This window comes from Armigeres subalbatus, chromosome 2 (genome assembly GCF_024139115.2).
Source record: "Armigeres subalbatus isolate Guangzhou_Male chromosome 2, GZ_Asu_2, whole genome shotgun sequence".
Classification (NCBI taxonomy): Eukaryota; Metazoa; Arthropoda; class Insecta; order Diptera; family Culicidae; genus Armigeres; species Armigeres subalbatus.
In genome coordinates, this window is record NC_085140.1 from 164548637 (window position 1) to 164575419 (window position 26783).

At 40.3% G+C, this 26783-nt stretch overlaps 1 protein-coding gene across 2 annotated transcripts in view; it reads left to right on the plus strand.

Moving 5' to 3' along the window:
* The window catches only part of LOC134211118 (protein rhomboid), a 251263-nt gene that overhangs the window by 183826 nt on the left and 40654 nt on the right, over positions 1 to 26783 (plus strand). The window contains exon 1 of one of the 2 annotated variants that reach the window (XM_062687748.1): positions 17834 to 18737. The exons of the other annotated variant lie outside the window; for it this stretch is intronic. The gene's annotated coding sequence lies outside the window, so the exon portion shown is untranslated. Of the gene's footprint in view, positions 1 to 17833; positions 18738 to 26783 lie in introns of those variants that run through there. 2 annotated transcript variants of the gene reach the window in all.

Below are 26783 nucleotides of genomic sequence, written 5' to 3' on the forward strand. Positions count from 1 at the left end.
TGTACAAAACAGGAAAAAACATAAATTTGAATATCAAAAACACTTTTCTTGATGTTTAAATTTATGCCTAAACTCTATGGGACACCCTATTGCAAAACTCATCTAGCCGAGCACTGTGATAGATACCGGCCCGCACTGACCAAAAGGAATACCCTCTGACCGCCGTAGATGGAAGAGAGCGCAAACAAAATCAGAGATAGATTACTGCGCCTAACAGCAACGGAGGGCCCGGCTCGGTTAAGAATCACGACGGGCAAGAACGAGACAATCATAGTCCTCCATACGGTGCGCAGCTCTCAGCTCATTGCCCACCCAGACCAATGCTTGTGCGCATCAGCGAAGGCGGGGTTTATGCGCATGCTTGCCGCATAGTTGCCTTCTTGTTCTCTCGCTCTCGGTTTCTCCGACATCATTGCTAGCGATGTTTAGTGTTATCGCACTTGTTAGTTATGTTCTATGATTGTGCAGTTCAATTCAACTAATTGCAGGAAATACTGACGATTGTCGGATACAGTTTAATTCAAAGGATTGAAGTAAACTCAATAAAACTTTGAATAACAAGCAAGTGAAATAAACAATTTTTATTTTGATTTGGAATCGATAAATTTTAATAGGATCGCAGATAAATAGAAAATTATTTGAAGCCTTTTAGTAGATTGTCTTCTCTTATAATAAGACGAGTTAGATTTATCCCATTTAATCTTATAGTAAGGCAGTAATTACTGTTGAGATCGATATACGTACAAGTAAAATTGCAATCATTTCCACACTAGGCTAAGGAGGGCCCCTGAAAAGTTGAGCGACATGATTTTAATGTCATGATACAAATTTGCCAATAACTCTTTTCAAAAAGTTATTTACAATTCGGGTTTTTTTTCATGAACCGGAAACGCTTGAAGGATCCTTTAACATTGTCTAAAAGATCATTGTTCTACATGCAAAGTGCAAAAATTACAAAATTGACACGAAATGTTAAGACATTATCATTCGACATCAATTTGGCTCTCACTCCGCCGATTTCAGATTCAAGTAGACAAAGTTATTGGATCATTTATTGTTTCAGGTTGATAAATACCTAACTTTCGTGATCATTTCCCAAGGCTCTCATAGGTGTGTAAAATTTATCTTCTTCTCTCTTCTTCATTGGAATTACATCCTTCACTATGATATTGCCACCTCGCAGTTTAGTGTTCATTAAGCACTTCCACAGTTATTAACTGCGAGGTTTCTAAGCCAAGTTACCATTTCTGTTTTCGTGTATCATGCCGAAAAGTTACACAAAGTTCATTATAACATTCATTCATGTGCTATCATAGAAGGCCGGCCATGCAACAGTACATTAATTTTGCTTAATTAGTCTAGTTTAACGTTTGATTGGTACTTTACTTCGCGTAATAGCCATAATTTAAAGGTTGAGAAAAAGCATACCTGGCTTTCAATCTAATCAATCAGTCCACCAGAATTTTCCAAAATCTTAAGGACACTGTAGCATTTGGCAAGTACAAGTGTTGATCAAAACAAATGGATGTTTCAGGTTAACCGTGGTCATTTGGAGGAACCCCTGGTGGTTTTTATCCTAGCGAAAAAAAAATTGCAATACTGAACACATATGATCAGGTCAGGGTGTTAACCTTCAAAACTTTGGACAAAAACAGGAATATAAAATCAAACTAAACGTACCATGCGAATTGTGAATTTTCCTGAATTTGAAAATGTTGTAATGTGTATCATGTATTAGGATATCTAAAACTCGCACACCCCTTTGATGCATCAGGATGCAAAAAAAAACTCGCGAATATGTTTGGGTAAGAAATTTTCCGAAATATCACTAGATTCCTAAGATTATTTGGGACCTTCCGTAGCTCTGGAGGTACTGGAAATTCTTAAGATATATTATTTCAAGAAGCTTCTTTAAAGGCAAGTTTTCATCCAAAATCTTCAGTTTTAAGTATCTTTGAGTTCCTTTTGATCAAAGTTGTCCTACTCAGTTGGCAAAAAATCTGCTCTTTTATTTTTTCACAATTTTAATAGTTAAATAAAATTCATTCAGTGGGTGCAACTAATAGATGGATGTTTGAGGTTTCGAAATTGTTGCAGGCCGGAGCAACACAGGTGCGCGCATAGCAAATACACCGGTATGCAATACCATCCATCTATTAGTTGCACTCACTGAATGAATTTTATTTACCTATTAAAAATTGTGAAAAATAAATGAGCAGATTTTTGCCAAATGAGTAGGACAACTATGCTTTCGGTATTTTTTTACTTTATATTTTGATTTTTAAGATTTGTTTGGAGTACATTTTCAATCATTATTATAAAATTTTCCTATTAAAAACTATTTTTTTAACCTAGATTGCTTTAGAATTTAGAAATGTAGGTGTTTTTCTGGAACACTGCTGCATTCTTATATCGCAAGAACATCCATTCCTTATTTCTGAAACCCTTCTATGCATTTAATTATTTGGAATTTTTTGTTGAATTTCTAAATGAAAGCTGCATGGCATAACCTTTTTTATATGCAGTACCAGAATTTTGTACATTTCAAGATTTTTAATCAATTATTGATTTTTGGCTTTTTCGTATACAAAGTATACGTTAAGGCTGTTTCTAGCAACTTTTTCAAATTGTCGTAATTGAACTTTAGGTTATTTGAGTTTGAATCGGCGATTGTGCTCTTAATTCAAACTATTATGGTAAACTTCTGTGCCTGACAGAACGAATAGATTCCGATCTATATGGTAGTAATGATAGTTTTACGAAATATGCTGAATTGAGTAAGTATTACCTGTTCCAAATTGCAAGGTCAAATACAAAAAAGTTCCTAGATATGTTCGCTCCAAAAACGTGCAAGGACTCGCTTATTTTTCGCGCACTTACCCTCATCCAATTTACTTGCAACAAGTTGCGTTCGGCAGCAATTTTTATTAATGCTTATAAACAAATGTAAAAAATAAGTCCTATGCACCTATTAGTGTTATTTCAGACTTTACTTATATGTTTCTCAACCGTTTTGAACGTGCGAGAAAGGCATCATCAATGCTAGGGTTTTTAAATCTAAGATTTCCTTGCATGAACATTGATTTCTAATAAAATATCTAGATTTACATACTGGGCACGGCAAATGCTGGGTAAAGCGTACCATTGGTACTTCGCGTACCTAAAGGAATAAAATAGACCCCATCTCGCGGTCCTCAGCCTCTTACCCAGCAACTCCTATCCCTACCTCCCCGCGGTGCTGGCCGGGATACGAGCAACCTTAGGGAAGATCGGGTAACCAACCCCGGTGGGAACTATGGTCGTATGCTGACAGGGAAGAGGGGGAGGGGGTTTGCTCCTCTCCGGAGGTGCAAATCTTATTGAGCGTCTGTTCTCCATGTCAGGATCGGCTCACAACAGCGTCTGTTCTCCATGTTAGGGGCGGCTGATCATCGTCCGAGTGCCAGCGATGGACTCTAAGTGAAACTGTGCACCATGGTCCACCGGAAATAAGGAGGAATGGTCCTCCGGAAATTTAGGGGGTTTGGTGTCAGGCCCTGCAAGCCAGCAAAAAAAACTCACGCAACGAACAATCAACAAGAGAGTACGGACCGGAACCATCGGCGAAGACCACTGCGACGAAAAGGGACTAGCGATTGGAAACTCGGTTCGTGGAACTGCAAATCTCTCAACTTCATCGGGAGCACACGCATACTCGCCGATGTGCTCAAGGACCGTGGATTCGGCATCGTAGCGCTGCAGGAGGTTTTTTGGAAGGGATCAATGGTGCGAATGTTTAGAGGTAATCATACCATCTACCAGAGCTGCGGCAACACACACGAGCTGGGAACAGCTTTCATAGTGATGGGCGTTATCGGGTGGTGGCCGATCAATGAAAGAATGTGCAGGTTGGCCGGTTCAAAGGATCAAAGGCCGGTTCTTCAACTTCAGCATAATCAACGTCCATAGCCCACACTCCGGAAGCACTGATGATGATATGGACGCATTCTACGCGTAGCTGGAACGTGAGTACGACAGCTGCCCAAGCCACGACGTCAAAATCATCATAGGAGATTTGAACGCTCAGGTTGGCCAAGAGGAGGAGTTTAGACCGACTATTGGAAAGTTCAGCGCTCACCGGCTGACGAACGAAAACGGCCTACGACTAATTGATTTCGCCGCCTCCAAGAATATGGCCATTCGCAGCACCTACTTCCAATACAGCCTCCCGTTTCGGTACACCTGGAGATCACCACTGCAGACAGAATCACAAATCGACCACGTTCTGATTGATGGACGGCACTTCTCCGACATTATCGACGTCAGGACATATCGTGGCACTAACATCGACTCTGACCACTATCTGGTGATGGTTAAACTACGCCCAAAACTATCCGTCATCAACAATGTTCGGTACCGACGACCGCCGCGGTACGACCTAGAGCGACTGAAGCAACCTGATGTCGCCACTGCATACGCGCAGCATCTCGAGGCAGCGTTGCCGGAAGAGGGTGAGCTCGATGGAGCCTCTCTTGAGGACTGCTGGAATACAGTCAAAGCAGCCATTAACAACGCAGCGGAGAACAACGTCGGGTATATGGGTCGAAGTCGACGGAACGATTGGTTCGACGAAGAGTGCAGACAGATTCTGGAGGAGAAGGACGCAGCGCGGGCGGTCGCGCTGCAACAAGGTACCCGGCAGAACGTGGAACGTTATAGACGGAAGCGGAGACAGCAGACCCGCCTTTTTCAGGAGAAGAAACGCTGCCTGGAAGAAGCGGAGTGCGAGGAGATGGAACAGCTGTGCCGTTCTCAAGATACACGCAAGTTCTATCAGAAGCTCAACGCATCCCGCAAAGGCTTCGTGCCGCGAGCCGAAATGTGCCGGGATAAGGATGGGAGCATCTTGACGAACGAACGTGTGGTGATCGAAAGGTGGAAGCAGCACTACGAGGAACATCTGAATGGCGCTCAGAGTACAGGCAGTGAAATTCAAGGCAGCGGAGGAGATGACTACGTCAGTTCAGCGTACGATGGGAGCCAACCAGCCCCCACCTTGAGGGAAGTTAAGGATGCCATTCAACAGCTAATGACCAATAAAGCAGCTGGTAAGGATGGTATCGGAGCTGAGCTCATCAAGATGGCCCCGGAAAAGCTGGCCACTTGCCTGCACAAACTGATACATTGTCGGCCGAACATTTGCAAAGGTGGCAGAACTGTACACCCGCCTGAAACGTGAAGCATCAAAAGTTGGACTGGTGGTGAATGCGTCAAAGACAAAGTACATGCTTGTGGGCGGAACCGAGCACGACAGGGCCCGCCTGGGAAGCAGTGTTACGATAGACGAGGATACCTTCGAGGTGGTCGAGGAATTCGTCTACCTCGGATCCTTGCTAACGGCTGACAACAACGTTAGTCGTGAAATACGAAGGCGCATCATCTGTGGAAGTCAGGCCTACTACGGGCTCCAGAAGAAACTGCGGTCGAAAAAGATTCGCCACCGCACCAAATATGTTATGCACAAGACGTTTACAAGAACGGTAGTCCTCACATGAAACATGGACAATGCTCGAGGAGGACTTGCAAGCACTCGGAGTATTCGAGAGACGGGTGCTTAGGACCGTCTTTGGCGGTGTGCAAGAAGGCGGTGTGTGGCGGCGAAGAATGAACCATGAGCTCGCCCAACTCTACGGCGAACCCAGTATCCAGAAGGTAGCTAAATCCGGAAGGGTACGATGGGTAGGGCATGTTGCAAGAATGCCGGACAGCAACCCTGCAAAGATGGTGTTCGCTTCCAATCCGGCAGGTACGAGACGACGTGGAGCGCAGCGAGCGAGATGGGCAGACCAGGTGCAGAACGACTAGGCGAGCGTGGGGCGTATTCGAGGATGGAGAGATGCGGCCTCGAACCGTGTATTGTGGCGTCAAATTGTTGATTCAGTGTTATCTGTTTAGATGTAAACTAAATAAATGAAATGAATGAACATACTGAGCTTCATACTCCGTCTAGACTTTCTTTGTAATTTCTGCTTTTTTAGCATTTATTTAGAACATTCGAATTGGTCATCGGGATTATCTTAAAAACCAAGCTTTTTAAGGAACTGCCTAAATTATTACATTTATTGCTTGGTTTAATTTTGAAATCTCAGTATGGCAGCATTTCTTGTCGACATCTATTTTGTAATTTCATATTTATGCAGCTTCCCATTCGAATTGATTAATTTGGTGTAAACTCAATAATACACTCTGAGTGGCACAAGTAATATTTGAGCATAAATAACAATGTCGGATCTAATTCACTCGACTTAGATCGGAACTATTTAATTTCTACGATATTTGAATTATTTGTTTGAGAAACTGCACATATCAATTTTTTACAATTTCGAGAAAACAACAAAAAACTGTTTTTGAACAAACTGGCACCGAATCTTTCGATTTCTTCGACACAGATCAATAGATTTTGTCAAAACTCAACATCCTGGGGCACTTCCAGTGCAAAAACTGTAAGCAGTACTCCATAATTGCTCTTCAAAGTGCGTGGACATATGTAGTTTCTCAAACAAACGAAAAAAAAAATCATACATTCCTGAACAAAATTTTTTTTTCGTGCTTTTTGCCAGAATACGTATTTTTGGACAAGGATTCAGATTCAGAATATATAAAAAATCACATTTTGACCAAAAATACATAAAAGTTACATATGCAGTTTCTCAAACAAACGGTTCATTTGTTTGTTTATTTTGGATGTTTTTTTTAAATTTCTATGATTTTTGCACCAGAAATTATTTGGAATTTCAACAACATTTTCTTTTTCTATCCAAGAAAAGTTGTTCTGAATTTTTAAGTTTTATAAGTTTTATAAGTTTATAGTTATTCTGGAGCTCCGAGGGAAGCTTTTCGGAATATTCACAAGGACTTTGAATTCACCATGAAAAAAATCTTTGGAATTTCCACGACAAATTGTTCGGAAATTCCATGAAAGAATTCCGAAAAAAAATCTGTGGAAATTTCTAAGAACCGTATATATGGGAAAGTATGCCCAGCTGATTTTTTCTCAGAATTTCCAAGGATTTTTTGAATATCCCAGCGAAATTCGTCTGATTTTTCAATAGAAATAAAAAAATCAGCAGGCTTTCTTTTAGATTCCGAATAATTTCAATCGACAAATTCTAAAAAAAACTTTAATGTGGCATTGCCGTTGAACATAAATTCAGAATTTTCTTGAATATTTATAAGTGTTCTCCTGTTGAAAAAGTTGAAGAACTTTTCTTTTCATGAAAATGAAAAAGAATTATTGGGAAGATTCGGAAGAATGTGCAGAAGAAATTTAAAAGAAGCTTCGGTAAAAATCAGAAAAAAATGTGAACTATTTTTCCCAGCGAACATTATTTGTATTTCTAATGGAATTGCTTTGAATTCTCAAACAGAATTCCCATGGGAATTTCTTCGGATTTGTGAGGAAAAATTTTCGGATTTCATACTGGTGATTGTTCTCGTAATGTTATAGTAATTTTATAGCTAAATTTTTTAGAGATTCAAAGAGATTTAAATTAATTTCCACGATAGTTTTTTTTTAATTCATTCAAAATTCCAGCACTTCATCAGGATTGTATGAAGTAATTACAAAGTTCTTACAGGAAATCTCGTTACGGGATTTTTCCCTCAAATCCACAAGAAATTCTTTTGAAGTTTCTTCTTAAGATTTCACCTGGATTTTTGTAAAATAGAAAAATATGCGTAAAGGCTATATGTTCGCTCCAAAAACAAACTTTTTATAGAGGGCTTGGAGACCCATAGTGTTATATACCAATTGACTCAGTTCGACGAATTGAGGTGATGTCTGTGTGTGTGCGCAAATATTCTAGCTCATTTTTTCGTACTTACCCTTAACCGATTTACTCGCAACAAGTTGAATTCGACGGGGATACTTGTCCCATTGTTTCCTATTGAAAATTGGCCGGACCAGACTATGGGCTTAGATGTTATGGCTAAAATACTATTTCTTGTTAAAAGCGTGCAAAACAGTCTAGCCTACTTTTTTGGCACCTAGACTTCATTGACTAGTTCGCAATGAATTGCATTCGACGGAGAATCTTGTCAATTTATTTCCTATTGAATACTGGCCAGATCAAACTATGGGATCAGAAGATATGACCAAAATAATAATTTCAAAACCACAAAACAAATCACTTTTTTGGCACTTATGCTCATCCAATTTGCTTGCAACAAGTTGATGAAATATGAAAAATATGACCTATCCACTTATTAGTGCCATATCAGACTTTTCTCATATACTTCCTAATCCTTTTGAACGAACGAGAAAGGCACCATCACCGCTAGGTGGATTAATCAGGGTTTTTCTATCGTGTCTTACGTATTACGGTCCAAAAGTTTTTGTGGAAAGTATGAATAAGGTAGTAATCGTTTTACTTTTTTGGATAGAAATTAGATATAAAGACTCGCTTTGCGTCTATTGATTCATTGATGTGTTTTAACTTTGATTTTGCCGAAAACTATTGATTTGTGTCCAAGAAATCAAAAGATTCAGTGCCAATTTGTTCAAAAACAGTTTTTAGTTGTTTTCTTTGAATTGTGTAAAATGGATATTTGCAGTTTCTCAAACAAATAATTCAAATGTTCTTATGCATGGAAAATGTTAATTAAGTAAATTAATCATCAGTTAACGACGATGCTGTCTTTCTCGTGTATTATAAAAAATGTGCTAAAAAAGCACTGGACTCCATTATTTATACCACTTTATGATTATTTGCATTAATTGTAAAGCATTGCAGCCAGTAGCGCCGGGAGTGGATAGGACAGTTGTAGAACTACGCGGCACCCCCCAGAATTGTGCCTTCTCTGACGCATTTGATTTGTAGTTACTATAGAGGTTTCAGCCAAAATACATAAGAGAATACACCTGCGACACTCTTTCGATCTAGAAGTTGTCTTGGTATGTCCGATTGAGCTCAGAATTGCCACACAGTTGATGATATGTAAAAGATCAATGGTAGCATGCGCACTAGAGTGGGGCGCAATTGTATGGAAAAACGCAAAGTTCGTCCGATCAACTGAGATCAAAGTTTTTCTTAATCGTTTTAGGACCCCAATCAACTGTGCAAAATATGGGCTCGATTGGTTGCAACCTCGCATGCCGCATCACGTTTCAAATTTACATGGAGATTAGTTTGGAAAAACGTACTTTTTCATATTTTTGCTCTTAGCAGCTTCAATTTATCATCAATCACGTGACTCAATACGTTAGCATATAGTCTTAAAGATGCCGAAAGACTTTGCCGAAGAAGGTACGTAGCTGGAAGGTCTACAAAAAATGTTATTACGTTTCGAAAATTGATTGTTCAAACCATATGCAAGAAATCAATGTTACTGCCAGCACTACCAGATAACCTACGGTTATCGGAGGGCAAAACCCATCTTCCTTCTTCTCGGATTTTTTTCTTTGTAAAATGATTCCGGATAGCTCCCATTAGCTCTAAAGCCCTATAAGATCAATTATTTTGAAATAACACTCAGTTAAATTATTGGTCAACGTAGTACGGCAGTGCTGGCAGAATAAACGATTTTTTGCATATGGTTTGAACACTCAATGTTCGAAGCGTTATAACTTTTTTCGTGGACGTTCCAGCAACGTGCCTTCTTCAGCAAAGTTTTTCGGCATCCTTTGGGTTATACTTTAACGCAATGTGCCACTTGGTTTACGATGAACTGAAACATCTAGTAGTAGAAATGCAAAAATATACGTTCTCCCATACTAATTTCCATACAAACTTCAAACGCGATGCGGAAAGCGAGGAAGCAACCAATCGGTCCCAAATTCTGCACAGTTGTTTAGGACCCAGAATGGCTTCGAAAAACCATTGATTTGAAAAAATGACCATGACGCCCCACTCTAATGCGCACGTTTTCAATGATTTCCAAAGTGCACAACACATCTCCTAAAAAACCTGCCAACAACTAAAACAGTATTTGGTCTACAGTTGACTTTTACAAACGGATTTATATTATCAATTCAGTAGAAAACCGAAATGGGTGACTAGTGAAGTTGGATTTTTCTCACAATCCGTACGCTAAACCTAACTTCGGAAGTGGTGCGCTATTTTCATTTGGTGATGCGCTGTAAACCACTTCCGAAATTAGGTTTAACGTATGGATTATGAGAAAAATCCAACTTCGCTAGTCGCCCATTTCGGTTTTCTACTGAATAAAAAAAAAGATTGTCATTTCCAAGGCCAGATTTAGTCGTCAATTCGCGGAGATCCCTTAATGTACTAGAAAGGTTGATTTTGGTACATGTAGTATAGCGGGGGCATGTGTTCTTGACCCAACGGGACTTCCTCCGAGCAGGAAAAAATAATTCAAAAAGTCATAAATTATTGTATCTGCCTGATACCTTATTATTTGGTATGAGCTAGGTGTCAATAAGAGGTTAAATACCAAAGCTCTAATAACAATAATTAATAAGCACAATGTTCCATGCATAACATACTCTGTTATTACAATACAAAACGCCAACAAATTATTATTCGGTTGTTGTTGAAATACCTAAAGCATGTTATGCATAAAGTATTTTACGTATCAATTTTTGGTATTCTTCTTCTTCTTATTGGCATTACATCCCCACACTGGGACAGAGCCGCCTCGCAGCTTAGTGTTCATCAAGCACTTCCACAGTTATTAACTGCGAGGTTTCTAAGCCAAGTTACCATTTTTGCATTCGTATATCATGAGGCTAACACGATGATACTTTTATGCCCAGGGAAGTCGAGACAGTTTCCAATCCGAAAATTGTCTAGACCGGCACCGGGAATCGAACCCAGCCACCCTCAGCATGGTCTTGCTTTGTAGCCGTGCGTCTTACCGCACGGCTAAGGAGGGCCCCTAATTTTTGGTATTATGTTTTGGTAATATTACTTCTTATGCACCTAATTCATACCAACTTCTGTTTTCAAGATCGTCACTGCTGCTTGCTTTGAACGCATCAAGTTCTACGGAAATCTTCGACTAGCACTTGAAAATTGTATAGTTTTTAGTCCGACTTGACTATAAACAAATCCCAATGTGCTTTGCGACTCCAGATAATATTGTCGATTTCTTCCACTATGCGTATGCAAAAGTATTACTTTCCACAGTGTGCCAAAATCGATTACCTACAACTGAACTGAACCGAACGGTTAACAGAAGTGCACAAATTCAGCCGCGCATAGAATCGTCGTCGATTCATTCCACCATGATGGGCCATCACCACCAAAGCAGCCCACCTTTCTTCAGGAGTTATGGTCGTCGTGTGTTGTGTTTCCTCCCGTGACGACGATCATGTCCGCTCGCCGACCGATCGACATAAAAAGCATAAACAGAGAGCATAATATCCTCCCGAGCGCTACCAGCTTTGCCATGGCAGGAGCATTGCGCTGGTGAAGAACATCCAGAACGGAAGCACACCACCAAGCCCGGCACGCGTGTTTATTTATTTTTAGCATACAAGTGTTGGTGAGCGTACGAAGAGAGCCGCTCTCAAGTTGGATGCGACCGAGAGTCGTGTCGAGACCGAACTAAAGTCGTTTCGTCCTTCCCCTGCCCAAGTGAATTGGATTGCATTTGCAACCATAAACAAGCCGAAGAGAGCAGAGCAGACCTCACATGCCGGCCTTAGCAGCAGGGTTTTGTGGGTTTTTCTTTTGTGCGAGTTTTCGTGCCTGATGCTTCTGTTATTTTTGTCGCTGGTATTGCTTCACAAAAAGATCTGAGTATTTGAAGATGGCCATCAATGAACAAATTTGACAAAATTAAATTTTATTGTTTCCATTGGTGTCATTTACACTTGGTAGAAGTAAGCAAGTTTGCAAGTAGAAACATCTTTAATACAAAGTACTACTACTTCGATATCAAAGAAACCATTGATTGTTAAAGCAAAAGATAAAATTTCATCCATTTTTCCCTACATTTTGAATTTTTAGAACTCAGTTTTTTTCCTAATTTTATCGTTTGAAACTATTTTAAAATTTATTCGTCATTTTTTATTTTTCACCATATTTAAGGACATAGTTGGAAGAGTACAACGATGGCAGTCAAAATGGCATCGGACCCTCAACCCTCAACGCCTCCCCTACCTCTCTCCCACTTACATTTGAATGCATCTAGTAGCGTCGAACAAAAGTTTAATATTTAAATTACTAACCTGTGCACCGTATATTGAATTACTTCCCGTGATAATGAACATATTTCTTCAGGGAGTCCTACGTACTTCGGCTCGCATTATCAGCACTTTCGTGCCAATTTAATAGCCCTTTGCGGTTTGGTGGTTTCATCACTGCACTCCACTGCCTCCCAAAGGGCATTGAAAAAAAAAACAAATTTTCTCACACTTATTCACCCAGGAGTAACCAGAAATGTTAATCGGATGCAAAACAGTCTTCACTTTTTGTAATAAGTCACTTATTTGATGCAAAAACGTAATAAAAACTACTATTTTTGACCGAGAAAACCATCGAAAAACTAATCACGGAGCGAATGTAAACACCGGAACCGTCAGCAGCAAACTAAAAACTAGGGTGGCTAAAAAAATTAATTTTGCTTCCACACTGATATTCTTCCCTCCCCCTTCATACGGGAGCTTGGCAGAAGGAAGGTCGTGTGATATGTGCCATCACAAATATTGCCCTCCGCTCGCTTTCAAATCGACTTCTATAAAAACATTCTTCATGCCTGCCGTATCCTAACGGAACTATCAATTCTACACTTTCGCCTCTAATTCTATCATGAACATGTACGTCCAAGTTTGGAAGATGATATTAGCATTTCCATATCATTGTAAATCGTTTAACTTCACGTAGAAGTAACACACACGAAATCATTAATTTAGTTATTGATTTCTCACCCAATAATCAAGAAACATCAGAAGAATTATGCTCGGATCACGTTATTTTTAATTGAAAACAATTTGGTAACTTGGTAAAAATGAAATTATTATCACATTATAGAAGTATTTAGCTGAAAACCATCATCACCGCCATGCACCTATTTCAATAACATATAAAAACAGTTAATCCCATGCCTGTACCTATATCTATAATACTGTTTCCAACATAAAATACGCACACTATTACTTGTGTGTATACGTAACTATATGTTTGCAGTGATGCCGAATTCTTTAATGTTTTGTATTTGAGTTGAAATATAATTACAAAATTACTGTTTTTGTTGTAGTTTTTCAACTTATCAGTTTAATTTTATGTTTGTCATAGCTTCCCGCATAGAAAAAAACCATTTCGCTTATTATACAGATTATAAACTCATTTTAATACACACAGTTAATATTCACGTTGCTGTTCATTTACATTAAGACCATAAATGCTTTTCAGTATTGGATTATGAACTACATCATTTGCACAACAATACATATGGTTAAAGTTCAGAGAACAGTTGATGAATGATTGTATATAATCCGCTTATCAATTTTTTTTTACATTTTCCATTCCGTGCACCGTATTTTGTTTTTGTTTAAAAAAAAAGTTCAGTTCAAAACCCGTGTAGTGTGTGGTGTGAGATTTCTATACTGAATGCTCTGTCCAAGTCCCAGCAGAGTCTCAGCCAAGCCGGCAGCAGCAGTTCCAGCTCTAGTTCCTGTCTCGATAGCACTTCCTCGCAGCTGCTGAAGACCACCAAACTGCTGGCCAATTTGGACTGGTGGACGGATGTGGTAGGCAAACAACAGGAGAATGGTGGCGGTGGGAGCAGTGGAAGCGAAAGCAGCACCACCGTGATCGGGGATAGCAATGGGAATTCCGGCAGTGCTGTTCGGGGTATCGGTAGCGTGGAGAGTGTGTCGATCAAGGAATTCGTGCCGGTCACATTTAGTTACACACCCCGCAGGGTAGTAATAAATCCATTGGGAATAGCAGCAGTGCCGGCACCGCGACCAACAACTCCAGCAAACACCATCACCTGATTGCTTCTTCTAGTAAAGCCTCTGGTGGGCTCCTGGGAAGGAGCGCTAATGGCGGCAATTTGAACATGAACGGTGGCGACGGTCTCGGTGGCCACACCGTGGTGTTCTCGGATCTGGAATTGAGCGACGATAATCATCTGAGCTTCAGCAAAAATGGAACCGAAATATTCGACTACGATTGTGATTACAACTATCTGGCCCGCGCTGCAGCTGCCGTGGCAGCATCGAGCAGTGCCACCTGCTCTTGCACTCCCGGTGGGACAAATGCGGCTGGTTCCGCTGCAGTTCCGTCGTGTGGTTTATGTGGAGATGACGGAAGAATATTTGGGCGTTACGAAGGAAGCTAGACATAAGCTGGTGCTGTGCATTCATAAGCTTAAGAAACGGTACAGCGTGCTACTGCGAATGAAATGATTAATGGTAAGTTTAATTAAATGGCATATATTATTCTCTTGCTGATTATTCATTGATTGTTTTCAAGGTTGGCTACCAGGGCCTAACACAAACCCCCTTCTGAGGGCCATTGCACCTAAATTTCCGGTGCGCAAATTTGCTTACAGTCTCTCACTGGCACTAGGACGATGATCAGCTGCCCCTAACATGGGGAACAGATGCTGTTATGAGCCGCTTCTAACATGGAGAACAGACGCTCGTTCAGAGTTGCACTCAAGAGAGGAGCAAACTCCCTTTCATGTTCCCTGTCACCGTACAACCATAGTTCCCACCGGGGTTGGTTACCCGATGCTCCCTAAGGTTGCTCGTACCCCATACAGTACCACGGGGAGGTAGGGATAGGCGTTGCTGGGAAAGAGGCTGAGAACCGCGAGATGGAGTCTATTTTATTCCTTCAGGTACGCAAAGTACCAATGGTACAATTGTTTTAATATATAATTAAATTTTCAATATAAAGAATTGGAAAAAATCTGTATAAAGATGTCATATATTATTAAATTGAAAGAAATTGAAAATAATTATCTAAAACAATAATTAAACGCAAGGGGTACCGTTGCACAAATTCTCCTGATATGCTTCGATTATAACTTCAAAATAAGACTTATTGTTCGAATCTCTTAAAGTGGATGATATCTCAACATTATGTTGTATAATATGTGGAAAATTTTGTTCGAGAAAACGACCGGTTTTTTATAGTAACATAACTTAACCGCCCTTTCCACATATTGTAAATTGGTGAAATACCATTTATCATACTGTTGAAACAATCTGGGGTAGTGTAGACGTATTGTTGCGACGATTATTCGTACTGTTGTACATGTATTGTTTGGAATGGTTTTGAATTATATAGGAGACAGTCATGTTACAGTCCAGAATTATGCGGGTTATCTTTCCGATATACCTTACTTTACAAACATAAGAGTTGAATTTCACAATGAATGTACATTCAAGCATTATTGAAATAAAAATATAGATCGGCAACCCTTGAGGATACTGCGAGTCATGTAAACAGTTTGGAATACGAACAAGGATATTTGAGACATTGTTATAATTAAACGTTGTTATTATCAAACTGTAGGAAATCGTGTTGGTTTTTCAAATATAATTATATTTATAGTGTAAATGTGATGTGCTTTGTGTGTTGTGAAGTGAATTTCAAAAGAAAACAATTGTTTTAGCTAGAAAATAATTGGTAAACAATGTCGTAAAAATAGATGTTTCTGCTAGTAATAATCGAGCAGTACATTAAACCAACAGTTCAGAGGTAGGAAAATGAAAATAAAAGTGCTTTATAATTTTATTTTTAAATAATTTGATTCTTGTGAATTAAAACATTACTTTAAAAAAATCTTGAATAATATTACAAACATTCAAGAATGTGTTCCATCCATTATTGTGTACATACGATGTGAGAAATTGCAATTAAATTGATTAAATTGACGGTTGAGATTAATATACGGGCTGTTATTAATATGGGAACAGATACACTATGTTATACCCGTCTAATCATTCTAAACATATTTTTATTATCTGGTTAAGATATAACAATAAAGACTCGTCTCATTTTACGAAATAACTTGAATTAAAACTAAAAGATACCGTTCTATTGAATAGGTATCATGTCTATCATGTCTTGTATTTGTATTTGTTGAATTCGAATTGTATTTGTTGAATAAATGGGATGTAGCTTAGAAGCAGATAGACGGAACGGGAAACACGCTTGAAGATGAATCGTTTATATTAGATGTGTCATTGCAGGTCCTTTTGATATGCGTTTTTCTCGAAATATTTAAATTTAATCAAACGGTGCACAGGTTGAAGAATTGATCACGCGACGCCTCTGAATATAATCAAGTTTGATTGCATCTTTGGAAATGGCTTTTCAGTCTTGACAAAATCAAAACACTGTTATTTAATCTTGTCTTCTGGACAAAATCAAATATTGACAAAATCAATACACTTTTATTTAATCTTGTCCTCTGGACAAGATTAAATAACAGTGTCCTGATTTTGTCAGGACTGGAAAGCCATCCTCGAAGCATTAAACTACAGTCGAAATTAATAGTTTGATTGTATCTACACAGCGAAAAGTATTGGAAATTCAACGATATATAAAAAGGGGTCTCCAGTTAGCCTTGCGTGCAAAGGCGTAGTATTACCAACGGAGACGGCAAGTACGATTCTCAGTCCGGTTCAGGATGTTTTCCGGTGGGTAACATTCTTGATTCCCTGGGCATAGTGTATCCATTGTACTTGTCACACAAGATACATACTTATGTATTGACGGGTATAGACAGCTTTCGAATAATAATTTTAGAAATGCTAATAGAATACTAAGTTGTAAATCATTTCGAGTTGAAATATAGAGACATAGAAGAAGAAGAACCTTGTCGGCCCCGTGTAAAGAATTGATTGAACGAATAAACATTTTTGACGATAGATCAATTCATATAATAATTATTTAATCAAATTTATACATATTATTATAAGACGAGGCCACATGATTTTTGAAAACAGTCGAATGTTCGAAAGAGAAGCGTTCTCTTTTGGTTAATACAAAGCCATGCTTACATTTACATGTGATTTATTTTGCTGAGATCTGAAAAGAAACAGCTTTTATCATCGTCCTGAATCGAAAATATTTCAATAAATGCAAAACTAGCCAAGGTATTAAGGCTCCCCAGACCTACACACTCAGTTTTTATTTCTGCAGCTCGGCAAAATCCGCACACCCGTGCGCCAGCAAGACAAAAACTGATATTCTGGCAAAAGAACGCTTGTTAGCTGATTTTCGGAAAATTATTTGCTAATTATCAGCAATTTTGACAGAATTCTCGGCAAAAAACATGTTTGCTGGGGCACGGCTGTGCGATTCTCGGTAAAAGTTCAACATTTTGCTGAGATCCCGATAAAAAAAATTAAGTGTGTATGGGATTTCCTCGCCGCGTCGGCGAAAACTAGTCGCCGTGATTCTAACGATGAATCGCTGCATACAATGTAAGTAAAAAAACTCTTCCATACCAATGACGGCAGAATAGCTGTCGCCAAGCGATAGAATCGCGTCACAACTGTCGCATCGCGTGTGTTTGGGGAACCTTTAACGAAAGAGAAAGTAATGAAAGAGAGTTTCTTATTTGGACCTACGATGTTTTCAAAATATATTCTTGATTTATTGGTATATTTGACATTTTTTAGGGGTCTGGGAAATTAAACTAAAAATCTATGACGAAAATAGACGCTTTGTTATATTCACTCTTGAAAATCTTTAAAGCAGTTCATTTTTCAAAATGTTTCATTTGTCATTATTTCTGGATCGGGATTCACTCTCTCGGTCGTATTCGGCTACGTGAGCAGAAATCGCACCTCGTTCTTTCGCTCGTTCAGGTCATCGCTGTGTGTGGTGTGGAGTGTGGATGGAGTGGATTACAGCAGTGTTGTGTGCCTCGCTGTGCTGTGCTGTGCGGTGGAAGGCTGATATTAGTTCGGCTGCAGCGCCGACTTCCGAACCAGTCAATCGCTAGACATCGCCGGTTGTAGAACGTGTTGTGCTGTTTGCACCTTTGCGCAAGTGAGTAAGAAGTCTCGTTCTCGTCCAAATAAAGTTCCGTTTCCGGAGTTTTGGGCCATCAGCTGCCGCTGTGTCGTGTGGGAAGCCTTCTTTCGGGTTTATCGTGTCACCGTCCGTCCGTCCGCAGTGGCGCAAATTGAAGTAAGAGTGCTGCGTTGCGTTCAGCTTGGCGGGTCTGGTGTTAAGGAATTTCGCATTTTGTCGAATAATATAGAATACGAAGGCGAAAGGAAGCGAAGGAGCGTTTTTGGGTTGATACGCGCGCTATTGTGTAATATTGAAGAGAGAAGGCGGTTGAAAAAGGCGAAAAAGTTTATTGTTGCGAATCGAGGTAAATAACAGCAAAAAATCGAATCGAATTTTCTTGTGATGTAGTTACGAATGTTGTCGAATCGGAACCGTATCCTGTAAGCACTTCCGAAAGTGGAGGTTCGAAGAAAAGAAGGTCAGTACCGGTATAGAAAAGAATCAATAGCGAGAAGTAGCAAATAGCGCTATATCGGGCGGAGGAAGCTTATAAAAACAAGTGTGGTTTCTCGTCGAAAGAGGTGTATTGAAGTGTTTTTTTTTGCGAGTGCGGTGTGAGCTCGGGAAGAAAACCGGGACAGGATTTTTATTGAAGCAATTTGTCTTCGAGCTCCAAACGGAAGTAGAAACAGCAGCCGCAGAAGAAAATAACCAGGAGCGAGTGTGTGGAAAACATCGTTCCGGAAGGAAAGCAAGGAAACCAGAAGTTTTATTCACTCCCACCTCTGCATACGATAGCAATGGGTAAGTTGTGGTTTTTCTTGTTAAAGGAATAGTTTTTGCCATTAGAAGCAGCAACTTGTATGTCAAACTGTCCAAAGTTTATGTGCGGGGTCGTTATCTGATGGGTGATTCAGAAGTTATGAAATAGAAAACTAAGATTTAGCAAATTGGCCGATAAAACTTGAGTATCAATGTAGAAATTGGTCTTTTAATGGTAAATTTCCTGAGCAGTAGTTCTTGTTATGGTTCGCTAAACGAATTTTAATAATTTTGAGCATCCTCAGTAGATTAATTTCATGAAGTCGATCCGACATTGATAAATATTGATATAGAATAAAGGTTAAGTTCCGAAAAATATATAAACTGTAATGGATTGTTCCACTCGTCTAAAGCTGAATTATATAAAATGCATCATCATTTTCATTCAGTTTTTTTTGTTTTGAAATATAATAACTTATATTAAAAAAAAAAAGTTATTTACTGGTATCTGAAATTATTTACAAATTCTAACTTGAGTGAGAAACATATTTAACACAAAAGAATTTAACGCTAAAAACAAACAATTATAGATATTGAAGTAACTCGGAATTGAAGAATAGCCTAATGCGCGTTTTCTAAGTTGTTTTATAAAAACTTTTCATAATTGGCAATTATTACTTGGGACCTACCTTATCTTAGTTCTTAAAAACTTCAGTCAATCGAAGTTGCATATTATAGAGCATTTGGTTCATTTAAAGCCGAGAACGATTTTTTTATTAACACAAAAAGAAATAGGTACTAATTTGAACCGAAAATACGTTGAAACGGGTAACAATTTTACCATTACCAAGAAGGCTGCAAACAGTAGATGGCTAATCTCTTTCCCGATTCGCTCCGGTGACTTATTATGGGATTAAAGGGCAGAATTAATCAGAGCCCCTAATCCAATTCAATTTATTTCCCTCCTCTTGAGTAGGTTGGCAATAATAATGGTGTTGAATCAACTCAACGCGTGACTCGTTCGTCTATTTCTGTTGTTCACTCTACTGTGAAACGAGAAAACTTCTGCAAACCCAAACGCGCGCCTAATACAAGTAATGGGGGTTTTCTCTGATGTGCAGTAGCTGCTGCTTATTGGCATTTGGTTGAAGGTTGTTGGACGAAATTTTTTGACTTGGAACGGCGATTAGAAAGTTTTTGGGAAGGAAATGGCATTGATGCAGTTATGTCGATTTCTGCGGAGTAACGAACCTTGCAAACTGCTAATTAGATTGGATTTCAATTAAACTAATTAGACAACATCAAACAATTTGCTTTCGTTTTTGGATTTGGTAAAGCATTAGGTTATATATTTAAAGGTGGAAGTAGAAATCTAATGGGGGGTACAATAGAAGTTTTTTTTTCAACTAGGTATCATGTCAAATTAGAAGTATTTTGAGATGCTTTGTAATGCTTAAATTACCTTCAAGAAAACATAAAGAAGCGCCAGCATTCGACAAAATTCAGGTCATACCGTGAGTAAATAGACATACTTCTGGTCGATTCCTATACGAGCTCGCATGCGTAGGTGGTGAACCCGCAATCGCAGTCGTCATCGTAAAAAAAAGGTGTTGTCTTGAGTATCCGGACTTCTCAACATCAACAACCGATCGCGACGAGAGAGTTTGCCTAAACCGTCAAAAGCTGTCTGGTAATAGATTTCTCGATTTAGCCGCACATCGTCATTGCTTCCACCGTCGCGCCATAGTGCGCCCCATTTCCGACTCGTCTGATCTGATCTTATGGATTGGATGGATGCCGTACGGCATGTTGTTGGCCAGGTTGTAGGTATCGTCAGCCACTCGTCGCTGCCGACTCTCGACGAACGCTCAATATTGTTGGCATTGTGGCTGCTACGACTGGCGTCAACATTGCGCACCGATGAATAATTGAATCAATTTTGTGTATTTCCCACGCACTTGTCAATTTTTCTACTTTCTGCTGCCCCGATCGTGTGGCGTCTTCGTAGTCAGGCCCGCCCGCACAACCCAACCAACGGTACTCAAGTCGGTATTGTACCATTATTGCTGCAATATGTTTGGTGGCGGTGCGTCATCCATTTAGTATCTTTCTCAGTCATTATACGAATACAAGAATACATAACGTAGATGATACGAGGGCGAAAATCTTTCTCTGTTTGATGTCGGCGTTACTTTGCTGTGTTGTAATGTTTATAGAAAAAGAAAAGGTGATCACGTCGTTTGGAAATATCTTGATCGATAAGTAATAAAGCGATTAAGGCTAATAGGAGATCAAAGAAGAGTAAAGTGATTAATGCTAAATCAGGCAAAATAAGAAATACTCGATATTATCCCATTCTAACATGGAACTGGCTGTATCTCTGATGGAGAACGCTTAATTATGGTGTTTCCGTGTCAAAATTTGCACAACCCAAGGTGATTGCGCCCCACGAATAGCATGTCACTATTCAACAGCACATAGAAAAACAACACTCCAGTGACCTTTTCATCACCTAACATAAAAGCAGCCAGTTCAGCTTCGGTTGCTCAAATTTAGGTTGTCGCTAGACAAATTTACCGACCGTTTGTCACGCGATGTCAGTCAGTTGAACATTCTCGTGATTAGAAAGAAATGACGGCTAAAAGTGCCTATGACTCTCGCTCTGGGTTAAACACCCTAAAACTAACAATCTAGATCAGGAAATTCATCACAATGCTTCACTTGTCCGAGTTTGCATTCGAGATTGGCATAGACAGGTGTTGGAATTGTGGGAACCGAACCGAGATGGATTTCGATGCAATTATTTTTTCGGTGATAACTATCAAACCATTGAAATTGTCTGCAAGTGCGAAAGTGAAAAGCGTAGCACCGTCTATGCTCAATTTTTGCCTTGCTTGCTATTTCCTGAAATCCGTGAGAGTGAAAAGCTGGGATCTTTAATTATCAAACATTCTTGCATCATCAGAAATGTCGATGAACAATCCGTGAATCGGTACGCCACGGTACTGACAGGTAAACAAACCGCACGTCGTACAACCCAGCGGAAATTCCTCCCACGTTATTTCACACTCGTTCCGCATCGTTGCACAGGGCGACAGACAATTATCTTTTTATTCTATATTTATTTCCGCTCCTGGCTGTGTCGCCGTGCAGTGCAGCACTTAGCGGCGGGCGGTGGTGGCGCTCTACCTGATGGGAAGTGCATCACATGTGAAGAGGAGCGATTGTGTGTGCGGACTGCGGATAGTGCATTTCCCACGTTGGATGTTTCACCCTTTGGAGTAGACATATTGCATAAGGAACCGACGGGGTGGCACCGATCAATGGCAATGGGCAAAGATAACCAAGTCATTAGATTTTAACGTGTCCGAATAACGTTTAATTCACCACAGTGCGATCAATGTTGAGTTAAATGCACGTAACCTAACTTTCGTGGTGAGTTGGAATGCGTTGTCTTCATACACAAAATTAAAACAATTAAAAAGGGAACGCCCGAGTTAGAAGCAAATGCACCGTTTACTTAACAACAACTGATGTGCTATTGTGTAGCTCATTTTGAACTTAATTAATAAACTACTAACTTAGCCACTTACTGATTCGTGAGCAGCATGTGCAGGGCTTGTCCGCCAATGTCAGAATACACTGCTGCAGTGTAAAAAATGGACAAATTAACATTAACAACAGTTTATAGAAACTTTTTTTATGCCCACCACTGCTGTTATTTGGAGGTGTGATCGAAATACAAAAAAAATATAGCAAAAAATAATATTAGTATTTATTGACCAAGTTCTATTTCATTTCTGTCTATAAATCTGACTTTCTTTTCTGAATCTACGCGCAAAATAACTCTGATTTATATCGAATTTTATCTAAAGTTGCAAATTTGACCATTCTTTTCAGCACCATGCAACCACTTAGAGCACCCATCCGCAAGTGGTTGTAACGAATTTTTCACAATCCACTTTTCATGGGCTGTGGCCGCCGCCGCAATAGCGACGGCAAGCCGCTCGTCAGCTTCTAAATTGGTGCAATCTTTGATTTTCCGTTCGAATTGATTTAATAAGATTGCCAACCTCCGAGCGCAACGGCTGCACCGAGGTTAAGTTTCTCACGCATTGTTCGGGCGGAGGTGGTTGCATAAAAATGGGGACCACCGCTGCCGCCGCGTCGCCGCCGCTATCGCGATGAAGTTAAACCCCGTACGAATAAATTGAGCGATTGACGCGTTGTTTGTTCTGAACAATAAGCGAGTGAGAGAGATAAGAAACGGAACTCGGTCGGGGAATACCGTTTTCGTTCACTAGCGCATTAGTCAAGGTGATGCGAAAATAAGTTTGGTCACAGGTTGTAAATGCTCGAATGCTTAAACCATATTTGAGTGGAAATGATTAGTCTATTTTTGTTACTTTTATCTGAAATGACAATCATGTGATTTTCATGAAAAATGTAAATTAGGAGTTGATACGAAATGATGCCCCGCATTCTTTTAAATACCAATCGATCAGATTAAATAACGAGTTAGTGACGTCCGAGAAGATTATTGCATCATATGACGAAGTCTGTGACCAGCAATCAGCAGCGATACTCTCTGTCAGTTCGCGACAAACAGCTGATGCACTCTTTCATGTATTGAGCCATTTACAAGCGTGATCATGAGTTAACACGCTTCTGGGCTATGGCCAGCGACGACCACGCGATGACGTTTGCAACGGAATTTCACAATTCGTCAATAGAGGGAGATGCGTCTGTATCCGCATGTCTGTGCCGTTGAATCACCGACCGGCGACCTTGCCTCGCATGTTTGTTATGTTTGTTGTTGAAGGTGTTCGACGCTGACGAGCGAACGAAAGAATTCCAATCGAAGCTGAACGCGATTTGTCATGAATCAAGTCATCGAAAGCGTGCGATGATGGCGATGGAACGGCTTGCACCAACAAGAGCCGGTATCCGCATATAACAAGGTTACAGCTCAATTTCCCTACTTATAATTGATTGCTTCGCACGCTCAAGGTGGCGACCATTTCTGCAATACACGCAGTGGTAGCCAAGCTATTGTGCTCCCATGACTGCTGTGGCCTTCGACGGCCCACGGAGGAGCCCTCTATAGGGGGTTGCTCAGTCACCACCGCCACCGCAGTCTGGATCTCCGAAAATAGTACGAAGTTTTGGTGAATGAACGTACCGTGCTGGATACTATTCCGGATAGGAGTTTATTAAGTAGAAGTATTTTCAACAATGATCGTTAAAGCACATTTGAACACAACTTACGTAGTTTGGAACGAGATTTTTTTTTCAAAAACTTCTAAAATATGTGCCCCTACGGTACATGCTGTCCATCGATCTGGCAGACTGGTTCAACGAAGGCGGAATGAATTACCCGATCATGGGCCTCTCGAAGTCTGGCAGTACTTTTACGGCTACTGTCCCTACTGGAAAAAAATATCTACCACCTAGTCATAGTTGCGAGCGAAAGAAAGGAAAGAACGTGCGTGCATGAATATCATTGTTGGAGGGCCCCATTTCGCGGCTGGCGGCTGCTGTTGCTAGTTCGCGCTTCATCGTGTGCCACACGTCCAATCCTGTTCAATCACGAACTCCGACGGCTTTGAGGTTAGAGCGCGAGCGCGGTGGGATTAAACGTAAATGGATTGCGGTTGGTAGCCGCTTGCGCAGCACTTGTTTACACCGATATGGGGTTGTCCGCCGGCGTAGTAGTGGGATTTCGAGTCTTGTTTGTTCGTCTGTGACGATTTTGTGAATGAAGGCGACTGAAATGGTTCTTCGACTATGGCAATGTTATTTTTTGCATGATGCAATTATCAATGAGTTATATTAATAGACACCGATATATGACACCTCTATGAAGGCGGCAAAAATTGTGTGAATGTAACTCCCACATCTATTTGTCTGTTTGCAGTGACGGTACGGCTTTCTTTATGTAGGCAGTAATTTTATGCCAACGGCTTAAGACAGAGTTTGAAGATTTTTGTTCCACTTTGTAGAAGGAAACAATTCTTAATTTGTGCTACATTGCGTTTACTGACAAATAGTTTTTTTTTATGAAATCATGTTCAGTTTCGAGCTTTAATCTATAGAAATTTGTAATCTGTGAATAACTAAATATATTTTTCCACCGAGTCTATACTTCTACAAAGCCGGTTAACAACTCTCAGTGCAGATCTTTTGAACTAACTAAACCCATTCCAATATTAACCTATTTTGAAACATTGCCATCAAAAGTCAACCACTCACACGAATTCAAACCTATTCAGTGCTGTTGCAGCATTCCATTTAAAGGGTGTGTCCAACTGTTTGTTCGCTCGGTATTCCACCAGCCCATCCGTATTTTCTCACGCGTCATTCCGGAGTCATCGAACCAGCTAAACATTTACACCACGCACTTACCGTTCCGTCCGGTGACTCTGTTTAGCTTCCCCGGTTGTCAACATCCCATGCCTACTTCGCTAGTCGCGCCGCCTCATTTCTGAGACGCGATCAGGGTTGACACACACCTTACCTACGTAGTTCGGTTCACCTCATTCAATTCCCTGTATTGTATGAATTCCGAGCACAAAAATCAAAATGAGCTGTCAATATTTGCGGTAGATTAGTACATTTACTCAGTAATTATGCCATACATTGTGTGATACAGTTGTCGAACTCTCGTTGGCTGTCGCGTCGTCGTTGGTGACAGAGTCGCACACTTGAGGCAACGCGTTGGTTTGTTTGCATATCATCGACGTTCCATTGTGCGGGGTTTTCTGTTTAACTGAAAAGACTTTCAAACTGGAATTGAGCAGTGCTCTGTTTGTTTATTTTTTTTGTATGCATACAAATAGGTCACCATAGCCACCACATTCCGTGTAAATTCTATTGTCACATATATTTGATATGGGAGATTTGAGATAACAAAATAAAACAAAAATAAAGATAATCTTCATAATCGAAAATTATCAATACACCTCTATGTGCTTATTATTGATATTTTGAACAATCTGGCAGCTACATTTATTATGTACAGATTTCTTCAAGTTACGGTAAGATTCTCAAAACTAACGCCAAAACGGTGACAGCAAAAAGTGTAAAAAATCGAACTTGTTCAAGCCCAGAAGCCTACGCAATATCAATTTCGCCGAGAGCGATCACCGCGCGACACTGCACTTAAATCCGTGCGGAATGTGATCAACTGCCGATGCTGCAGAAACTCGTCGTTGTCGTTGTTGGTTGTCTCTGGCTCTTTAAGGCAAAAACGAAAGGGGTTTATTATTTATTTTTCGTGGTCCTCGCGGAGGCTTTATTTATCTTTTTGTATCGCAGAAGCTGATGCTTCCTATTCTTTCGCGAAGATCCGCAGAACGTGGGATGCGCACATGGGAACATTTGTCACTTTGCGCCGGTACGCGTCCGCCGTCGTCATCAGTGCATGAATAGAGGGCCACAGAAAGGCGTGCGACACTGAGGCCAAAGTGCAACCGCTGGACGGGGCCTGGCGGCTTTGTGCCTGATGGCGGCGGCGGTGGCGGCTGCCGGGACCGGAGACGTTTCGGTTCCACGTATCTTCTTCTGGCTGCGCTGGTGACAAAGTTGAAGTCAGCAGCTGTATGCGCCATTCCCGATGGTGCCGGTTTTAGCGCCTGCGGTTATATTTATTCGTCCTTTGTTTCAAGCAACAGCGGCGTTGCTGTAAATATTACAGTTGGTTCTTTCGAAATCGTTTTTTGTTGTCGTACATAAAGGATTCAAGTTGATCGCGTTCAATATCAAGCTTACGAGACGACCGATTTATCCAGAATTCACTATTGCTTAGGCCGGGTTTCGCTTGTCACTCAGCTCTCACACACCGTGTCACGACATCCGAAGTGCTGACGGTATCCTATTGTTTACGGTTGCCTCCTTGTGAACTGTCAGTTCGGACTTAACAGGCTCGAGTAAAAAGGGCCTCAACCACGTCCTGGTCGGAGATTTTCCTGTGATGTGATTATTGTAATTTCATGGATTATATAAAACAGAAAGAACGTTGACAACCCGAGGAGGACCCCTGCCGATTCCGAGCCGAGGAAATCAATAATAAAAGAAATCAACATATCA